The sequence below is a fragment of the Corvus kubaryi genome, unplaced genomic scaffold, assembly GCF_017639235.1.
Source record: "Corvus kubaryi isolate FWS band 111438036 unplaced genomic scaffold, C.kubaryi_AGA036_p1.0 66, whole genome shotgun sequence".
NCBI classification, from domain to species: Eukaryota; Metazoa; Chordata; class Aves; order Passeriformes; family Corvidae; genus Corvus; species Corvus kubaryi.
In genome coordinates, this window is record NW_024582054.1 from 8,960,849 (window position 1) to 8,970,804 (window position 9,956).

The 9,956-nt window shown below is 45.6% G+C and overlaps 1 long non-coding RNA gene across 3 annotated transcripts; it reads left to right on the plus strand.

The window, feature by feature from the left end:
- The first annotated feature begins 94 nt into the window (after positions 1–94).
- Positions 95–7,781, plus strand: LOC121673814. Of its 3 annotated transcripts, none has more exons than XR_006019314.1 (3): positions 95–720; positions 4,084–4,128; positions 7,020–7,781. It is a non-coding gene; the product is annotated as an uncharacterized LOC121673814 (long non-coding RNA). The 3 variants fall into 3 exon arrangements; XR_006019316.1 differs by lacking the exon at positions 95–720 and adding an exon at positions 727–2,920; XR_006019315.1 differs by lacking the exon at positions 95–720 and adding an exon at positions 2,927–3,918.
- Positions 7,782–9,956: the final 2,175 nt, after the last annotated feature.

Here is a 9,956-nt window from a genome sequence, read left to right on the forward strand (position 1 = left end):
CGGCGCTGCGCCTCCCGCGGGCTGGGGGCGCTCTTGGCCCGCGGGAGAGCCGCCCCTCCGGGCCGCGGGCAGCGGCCGCACCGCGCCCGGCGAACCGCGGCGGCCGCTCGGGGCCTCTCCCACGGCCCGGCAACCCCCTCCCGGCGGTAAAGCGGCGGCTTGCAGGCGGCGTTTGTACTCGCAGGGCCTGAGTCCGTGCCGCCTCCCTCTCCTCAGAAAGGAGGAAAGATCTGAAGTGTCCTTCTCCATACAGACTTAGCGTTGCGTTCTTCTAGCTGCCAACAGACAGATGTTGCCCTAGGGAAAGGAGTTTAAAGACCTCTTCCCAAGAACTAGTCCAGGATGCTCCTATCCGGGAAAGGGATTGCTAAACTCACCTCTCGCTCCGCTGGAGCAAAACAAACCAGCGAAAACTTGAAAAACAACAATAAAAAAAATAATTAAACTGCCAAAATAAACAAATAACCAAAGCAACAACTAGCAACCTCCCCTCCTCCCTCCTCTTTAATACCTTGTAACAGAATACAGTATCAGGCTAGCGAATTAGACTCAAAGCGAGCGGATTTGCTGCTCTCAATCGGGGAAATGAATGCAAAGTCCATTTCAAAGAATTATCTCTAGGGAGTCCTCCAAGTGTATTTGGGGTTATCCGTGATTTGAGAAGAAAGACTAAACGGGAGGGAGTCTGAGAAAAGCCTGCCATTGTCACCCTACCCTAAGGTGAGTAAAGCATCCCTGTAAAGCTAGCTGCAAAGAACTGCTTAACCTAAGCCCGAGAGGTGAAACCTCTCCTCGCCCGGAGCTGCCTGACCAGGGAGCCTGAATTTCGGACTACAAAGGCGACACGAAGCCTGGGCTCTCTTGGGTTGATTTTTATTTCCTCAGTGGGGAATTCAGAGCTCTTTACAAATTATTTCGCAGGGGCATCTTTTACAGGAAAGTAGAAACACGTGAAAGGAGCTCTTCCCCTTCAGGGCGCTCCCGGCAGCTCTCCCGTGACGGTGGCGGAGGAACAGGGTTTGCAGCGGCCCGCCGGCGGGGGAGACCTCGCCGAGCTCCCCATAAACTTGGAGGCCCTCCAAGCTAAGCGTTTGCCCTGCACTGTTGGTTAGTGGAAGAAAGAGAACCCCTCTCTGTCGCCTCTCGACCCCACGCCCCCACCTTGCTTTCTTTTACTCAGAAATTATCTCATCTCAACTATTTAATATTAACTAGCCTGCTAAATTAATCATATCCAAGAGGAGACAAATACCTGCCAAAAAATCTGATCGAAGCCTGGCTATAGAGGAAAAAGAGGAACCCTTTCTCAGTCTTAGAACATAACCAGGAAAAAAAAAAACCAAACAAAAAGAACAACAACAAAAAAGTTGTATTCTCATAAAAAATGATGCACAAGCTCATTGTGAAGAGTGGCATGCCCCAAAAGGATGCAATAATTTCATAAATTAAATGCAGGTAATATTCACTGGTTACCAAACTGTTCTTTTGAATCAAAAATCTTGGTGATGTTGTAAGTTGCGTTTCACATCTTTTTATTCTCCTTGCAGGCCCAAACGCTCCTTCACCCCCACACCAGTATATTTTCTAATGGGGATGATGGCTGCGATTAGACTTTTCACTAGACCCCGAACAAAACGAAGCTGGGACAGATTATTACAGAGGTCTATGGTGGGGTATGGTTAAGCACATCACATATGCATTTATATATTTAATGCTATGGCTCATAGGCAACTTCACAATATGCTGGTGATAAGTAAATCTCTTTTTAGACTTCTGAGCCGCACTTCTGATGGCGAGCGCATCTAGAGGACTCTAAATGCAGTCTAGGTTTTGTACCACATTCACAGTGGTACAAAATGGCAAGGGTATTTTGATTAGCATATAGTATACACATACTCATATGGGTTTATGAGAAAACAGACGAGAATTCTGCAAATAAAAATGGCATTGTTGCTTTATCAATGAACTTTTCCCTCTATATTTATCTTTCTATTGCTATACATATACACGTGTACACACGTGTGTGTATATGCATGTATATATTTGTCCGATCTTTTCTGACTGTGAAGGTGTCATCTAGCACTCATAAGAAAAGGCAGCTCTTTTCTTGCTTGCTTGTTTATTCTGCTTGAGCAAAGTTGTTTGTTTTGCTGGGAAGCGTAAGTTGCCTTTAGTTATGTCATCACTGTCATTTGCATTTAGGTGGAAGGGTAGGACATATTACCTCTATTTTTATTACTAAATCAGCGAAGGTAAAAGTACTAATAATTAAATACAGATCTCTGATTGCAGGTTGGAACAGCAAAATCGATTGTCTCTTCATCAATAAGACAAGTGTTGAGTAGCTTGCTATTGATTAATATGTGTATTTATGCAGATCTTTAGGTATTTGCTTACATATTTCGGGTTCTTTGTCTGCTAATTATTATACCAGATTGGTTTGAAAGAAAGAGCTTAGACTAGGAAACACACTTGACAGATCCATTCTTAGCTAACCTGATAGTGGATTATTGCAATCCAATAAGTTTAACGAATTACTTATACGTGCTTGCCTTTCGAGCAATTAGGAAACCGTTTCAGATTAAAATCCCTTGTTGCATTCGGGGTCGGTTCATTTAAATAAAGGGGCATTATGTTTAGATATTTTCCAAATGAAAAATGGGTTTCTGGATCCGCAGAGGCTGAACAGGAGTTGATGTGTGCTTCGCCTTCCGGGCCCTTGGCTTCCTTTGTAAGTGTAAAACACCTTCCCAGCAACAGAGTGGCCCCTGGGGTTTCCTCATAGATGGAATGTAAGGATTGGAGGCAATCTGAATATCGAAATCAGGAATCGATATATTGAAGGAAAAAAAGCCTACCAAACCAAACCAAACAAAACGGAAGGATCAGCATCCAAATATCAGAGTGCTCAAAGCAGGCGGTATTTTGTCTTGCTTTTTTTGCTTAATGATTTAATAGGTCCAAAAGGAATCGCCCCAGCATCTCTGCTAAAAGGCCTATTTTCCAGACATCTCCTCTCAGGACCCCAGAAGGCTGACATTTTGATCTGGTTTTTTTAACACGCTTTTCCAGCCGACACCCGCATTTTCTTTCGCAGCCGTTCCAGGGAGGGCTCTGCTTTATCCGTATCTTCCCCTCTCCGCTTCGACTGTGCCGACCCAGGCACCTCGGCGGCGGGGAGCGAGCTCGGGATCAGGGCTAGCTGGCGGGGGCCGGTGTGAGAGCCAGGTGCAGGGAGGGAAGGCCGCCTCCGCAGGGCCCACGCCGGTCGCGCTGCCCCGCGGGGCGCAGCCCCCGCCGCCGTGCCCGCCGCTTGCCCGCGGAGCGGCGCGGCGGGAGCCCGAGCCACGGGCTGGGAAGCGGAACAGGACCCGCGCCGTGCTGAGCAAGTGTTGAGACCTTCTTCACTTATCTTCCTCGGCTTTTGCTTTCGGCAAGTTTTGTTGGGGAGGGGGGAGGATTTTTTTTCCCTCCTTTTACGTCCAGGAACTGCTGCTTTACAACCTGTAGAGATAAGACAGCCTCGCATCAGATGATCACAGAGATAAGTAATCTCTCCCCTCGGCCAGTGGTATAGCTGACCGTATGCTCTTGAATCTTAGAGCTCTAAGTCTTTCCTGTGAATGAACGAGAAAACACTCGACAGGTCGTGAATAATCGTTTTAATGAGTGTGTAAAAGCGTGCGACGGGGTGCACGGAGCTGTCGGGTTAAACAAACAACTTGTACCCTGACGAAATCCGATTGTTAAAGTGCAAAGTGGTGTCAGTCCAATTTCCATCCCAGTTCTAAAAACCACAGATCTAAGTCGCGGGAGTCCAATTTTCCCCATTAAGAAAAATAACAATATTTTCTGAACGTAAGTGCGATCGTCCCTAATGTTAGCCTTTGGCGAAAAAAGACCAGTTGCATATCAGAGGTACCGAAGCTATTTTTACTATTTTTTGCCATTTTAAAAGACGATAGTTAAAAAGTGTGTATTTGACATTTTCTTAGATATTATCAGATCAATGCGGTAAATATTTTCCTTTTTTGTGTGTCCGTCGCCTCCCTCTCCGTATGTTTTTTTTTTTTTTTTTCACAGATCACTGGAGGCAAACATCGAATTAATTGGATCTCAATGACTGAGGTTGGTAACTTTGTATTGAACTAAGGTTATCTCTGTCATAGTGTTCAGGTGTTTACAAGACATTTTAGGAGTTTCTAGAAAAGGTAAATCCTGACAATACATATAATAAAATTTAAAATTACAATATTATATACTCCAAATCTAAGTTATACTAACCCTGTGTAGGGAGGTAACATCCTATGGGTCTGTAATAATCTATCTAGAGATTATAAATTCGAAAAAAAAATGGAGGGTTCTTTGGGTTTTTTTTAAAGCCTGACATCGGAATAGCCAGGTCTGTTTCCTGTACAACTAGAGGGCCTTCCTTGCACTGTTTTATAAACGCAAATACCACTCTTCTAAGTCCATTGATTATTTTTTCAAGGTTAGTAATGACGCATATTCCTAATGTTTATTGTTGCTAAAGACTTTCAGACCGACTGCAGGTCTGGCACTTTCTATGAAGAGTCATTTTCAGATGTGTCCTCCCTTTCTTTGAAAATACCGGCTTGAGCAAGGTGAAGTGAGGCAAGGCAACCCCAGCTGGAAACCAAGGCTTTTAAAAGTTTCTCCGCTCTTCTGATTAATACTCGATTTTTCAAAAATAATATGACATTGGAAAATGAACTGTATGGCAAGACGTATTATTAGGCTAGAGACATAATGGGAACCCAATGCAGTGGCATGAATGTGAAATATACTTTTGATACTTGTGGAAGTCGAATCTGGCCATTCATGGACTAGATAGGAGTGTCCATATGGCTTTGGTCTCAAACTGATTTCCAGTGTTCATAGCATTTTGAGTTAAAAGATAGTTTCTGGGTTTGGTTTGGGGTTGGGTGTATGGGTTTGGTTTTTTGTTTTGTTTTGTTCTGGTTTTGATTTTTTTGATGGGTTTTTGGGTTTTGGTTTGGAGGTTTTTTTTGGGGTTTTGTTTTTTGTTTTGTTTTGGGGGTTTTTTTTGTTTGTTAGTTTTTTTTTGTTGTTGTTGTTGATTGGTTGGTTGGTTGGTTGGTTTTGGGTTTTTTTTCCTCACAAAGACGGTTTTGTGTTGCGCTTTAGAAATTATAAAGGCATTGAGAAGAGATATCAGTGAATTTTGTGTTCCCAAGCGTGGCAGAATTGTCTTTGTATACCTTCCTCTGAGACCGGTGATAGCAAGCAAAGAGAGAAACAAGTAAAGAGAGGGAGAGAGGGGAAGAAGGGGAAAAAAGACAACTCACCCCCACTGGATTAGGTAGCAGATCTATAGCTAATGAACCATATGATCATATAAGAGTATTTTAAAAGCATCTGACGAATGTTCTGGGCATTTTCAAAAATGGTTTTGTTTAGACTATATGACTTGAAACACATCGTTGCCCGGACCAGTGTGAGTGCTGGAGACTCAAAACCAAAATACGCCCACTGTTTTCTTTAACTCTCTACGTGAGAAGAAAAGGGACGTAGGTTCAATCCCGCGGAGGAAAGAGAGAGGAGAATGAAAGACAAAGCACAAGGACATATGCCTTCTGAGCACAACAGGACAGAAGTCTGCACCCTGAGAGCTAGCGAACATTTCTCATCCCCCTGAAAGACTAATGCCCTCCTCCTGCAACTGCAATTTCCTTTGCAACAAAACCGTGCATAAAATGGGCACGGTGGATAGTAAAGACCTATCAGCTTCCTGCTCTAGTTCTAATAAATAGAATTCTAAATGTTTAAAACACTCTATCTGTCACATTCACAAGATAGGTACTGTAAATTCCTGTTGAAGATATACAAACAGAGATCCAAGAGGTTGCCTCTGTTTTTGTATCTCTCTCTCACAAGAAATGCACTATCAAAACATTAATTATATTTGAAAGGGAACAGATTATTTGTTTGAGAAAGAATTACATTCTTGAATTTATATTCGACGCAAACCTCTCCTCCTGTCTGCTGAGAGGGTTGAACTGTAAATCTCTCTCAAATTATTTACCCCTAAAACGTAAGTAGGTGTGTCACATTAGAGTAGTAGAGAGATAGGAGATAATCTGTAGGTGCTTTTAGACACCTCTGTGGGATGGGTCGTTAGGGAATGTCGAAATGAACACGAAATTGCAAATCTAACATGTGAAGAACATACACGCTTATTCTTTGACAGTGAAAATACAAACACACGTAGACACGCAGAGTTGAACCTAGTTAGTTATTAAACACGGTGACTCATGGGAGTTTGGGCCTGCAGCTCCTTTTTGTTTAGTTGGTTTTGCTTTGGTGGTGGTTTTTTTTTGTTTGTTTGTTTGTTTGTGTGTTTGTTTTGTTTTGTTTTAATGCTTTAATGGACATCTCGTGGTAGCCGATAGTTGAAAAGCTACTAACCGTGTGATGAGTCATCACTTAAGTCATGAGCAATCTCTTAAAGATTGTACCTTCTTTCATGCTTTAAAAAAAATACTAATAAAAGGGTTGAATAGATGCCCTCATACCTTTACCTTTCTTCTGAGAAAAATAGAGATTTAGTGGGACTTTATTAGGAGCTCTTGAACAACTCTCCCCAATGCCTGCTTTTTCCTCTCTCTGCTGACCAGGCCTTCAGCATTTCCTAAGCTTCAGATGCCGTTAGCTATCTCAGCAGCATCGTTCTCCAGAATTGAAAGTTTTTTGGCAGGAACTGACGTGAACAGCCCGGTCAGAAAGTTTTTTGGTGCTGTCGTGTCATGCTTGGGGAAATTCGTCACTGAATCAGTGCCCTTAACTTGGAATCCGGGGAAGCTGCTTTAGCACCAGGTTCTGCAGAGCTGAGCCCTTTTCTCTATTCCTGTATTTCTTGAGCCCTGGGAAACCCAAGCCAAGAGGCCTGAAGGGCGGTCGCAGGGAGCACGGGAAGGTGGGGGTGGGCGGACTTTTCTGCCTTGGATGTGCCTGGGATGTGCTCTCTCCCTGATTAGGTATCTGTGGAGGAAGAAGGTGACGTGACGAGAAAAGCCTGACAGCCAAAGTGGGAACTGTCCGGGAGAAGGATCCGTGATGAATGAGGTCTGCGAAGTCATGATGCACAAGCAGCTCAGGACAGTGTGCTGGCATCAAATGCCTGGTTTTGTTCGCTAGAACCAAAAAGAAAAATGGGGGGGGTGGGGGGGGGGGGGTGAAGGCGGGGTGAGAGATGAGGGATACTGGGGAGCGGGTCAGTGAGGATTGGGAGTGAGAGATCGGAGAAGTTAGTGGCTGTAGTGTTAGCGTGAGTTCATCGTCTCCTCGGGAGAAGGAGAAGCTGCGTTTGTCAAACGGGCTAGAGCCCTGACGAGAGGCAGAGGCGCCATCGGAGCGCTCCGAGATGCGGCTGTGAAATCTGGGTTCTGGCCGACTCGAGGGACAGTACTTTACAAAATAATCGGTCCCAAAATCTTCCAGGCAGGTGTTCGAGGTTAAGTCAGGCTCTTCGATAATCGCCGACTCATCGTAGGGAACAATTCTGCCCCGGGGCAGGGGATAGGATGGGAAAGGCGGTTGCGAAGTCGGAGAGACATTACTACATAAACTAAAATCCTACTAAAATTGCAAGCATTATTTCATTCCTGGAGTAATTTCGTGCAGAACTGGAGGTTCTTCCTCGGGTTTGGCGGGAAAGGCTGTGGTGTGTAACTTCTTGAATTGTTTTTGACCGTGCACTGTATTGCCATAATGCCAATAAACGCTTTAAACGCGTCTTACTAGCGACCATCAGATGCTCCAGCCCCTCAGGCCCGGTCTAAATGAGATCTGGCCCGGTCCGGGACTGCTGAGTCGCTCGCTACCTTCGGGTGCTCTCGGTGCTCTGGGAAAATGTGGCTGGGTGGGCCGGGGTCTGTTACACTGGCCTCTGGGTTTTCTTTCCTCGGAGGGGCCAGCCTTGGCTTGCAAGGGGTCGCAGAGGCAAGGGCTCGCTTCATGTCAGCGGGTTCAGGATTTCAGGACTTTGAGTTTAGCGGCCGGAGACCAGCCTGCCTGATTTTTGCCGGACTTAGTGCCTGCCTACGAGGAGACAGCTCTCTCAGGCACGGATTCCCTGATGGGTAGCATGGCCCATATCGCTCGCCCTTTCAGTAAATGCCAGCAGATGCATGCAATTAAGCCTCGGCGGTGCTCCGTGGCCGAACACCGATCCAGAGTGTGAGAGGGCTGGCCATTATGCAGTGCCTATGGGCTGGTTTTCACCGCCGACAGCTACAACAGGGAGGAGGAACGAAACATGGGTGCTACCAACTATCCCGTCCCACGGCAACAACGCGAGCACGGCAGGAGCCCAAAGGCTCATGAGAGAAAGAGCCAGAAAGAAAAAACAACAGCAAAAAAAGCAGTACACACTTATTGGGAGAATTCAAATACCTATGTAATGTTATTAAAAATAATAAAATCCCAGCAAAACAACGTCTCTCTTATAAAGGAAATCTGAGGAGCGCAGCGAGCTAAGTGAAAGCTCTGTTTTCAAGGCAAGGCAGGATTAGTTCCCTGCACATAATAGCCAGTGTGTAGGAATTGCAAATGAACAGCACCAGCAGTGCTGGAGTTACCCTTCTTAAATTAATATCGAGCTGGCTTCCCTGCGCAGCCTGCAAATAACAGACATTTCTCAGCTTTCGAGGGGAATAAAGATTGAAACAAACCTATATTTATATTTCCCCCTAGTTTAATCCAAGAAACTCCTTTCCCGGGGTAGGCAGTCAGCAGTGGAGGAATTTGGGGTAACGCCCCCCCCCGACCTGTTTTGCGGGTTAAAAACCCATCAACAAAGCAGCACCAAACCCCGAACGGTGCCCGACGCCCGCACAGACAGGGGTAAGCGCCAGCTCCGGCTCAGCGGCGGCGGGCTCCGCTGCCTGAGCCGGCCCCGCCGCGGGGAAGCTCCGCGCCGACAGCGGGGCCGGGCGCCGCTGCCCTGCCCGGGACTCGCCCGCGGAGCGGGGCTCCCTCGGCTGCGCTCCGTGTGCCAACCACGGGCGCGGGCCCCAACAGCCCGGCTGAACCCACTCCTCCATCCCGTCATCAGGCGTGCAGAAGGGGAAGGTAATAGATCTGATCTCCCGTCGTAAAGAGGGGAGAGAGAGAATGCTGTGAGCTGCAGGGCTCTTTCAGACACTTCAGAGATTAATGGGGGAGGGGAAGGGCCTAGGAAGGATAGATGCATTGGAAACGGTAAAATAAAAATATGATGTGAAGATATATTTACTGTCAGCTCAGAGCCAAAACATTTATGCTCCCACGCCTTTTTTTTTCTTTCTTTTTTTTTTTTTTTTTTAGCAAATCGGAACTTAAGTGATGCATTTTAATTATTTTAGGAAAATAAGCAAGAAGGCTCTTTTTCAGAATCTAAATAAATAGCAGAGTGTTCTGTGCTGATGATGTCTCTGGCTCATGATGGCCTCATCTACCCAGCCACTACTGTGAGCTCTGAAAACCTGGAAAGAATGGGGTGTTACTGGTAATTTCTGAAAGGAACTATCCATTATTTTTAGGGTTTTTTGAAACAGAAAACGCAAAGGATTTTCTGATTGTCTGAGAGGCAAAAAAGGGACCAATATTTTCCTAAAGCTTCAGCTCAGTATTGTTTAGGCCTTATGTGAAGAGCAATTTTCCTTATTTTTCAAATAGTTATTTCAACTCCTTGAAAGTAGCAGGAAAAAGGTGCATGTAGCCCTAAGAGGGAAGGTGCTGGATGCCTTGCAGTCTCTGAGATCAGCTTGGTGATTCCTTTTTCTCCCCAGTCCCCTGTCCCTCACCAATCCCCGACTTTGATCTAAACCCTGACAACTATCTTCCTTCATACATGTCCCTAATCTTCCAGAGATTGAACAGACCTTCCTAAAGGAGATTGATACTCAGAAGAGCCACTTTTTATTTTGGGGAGA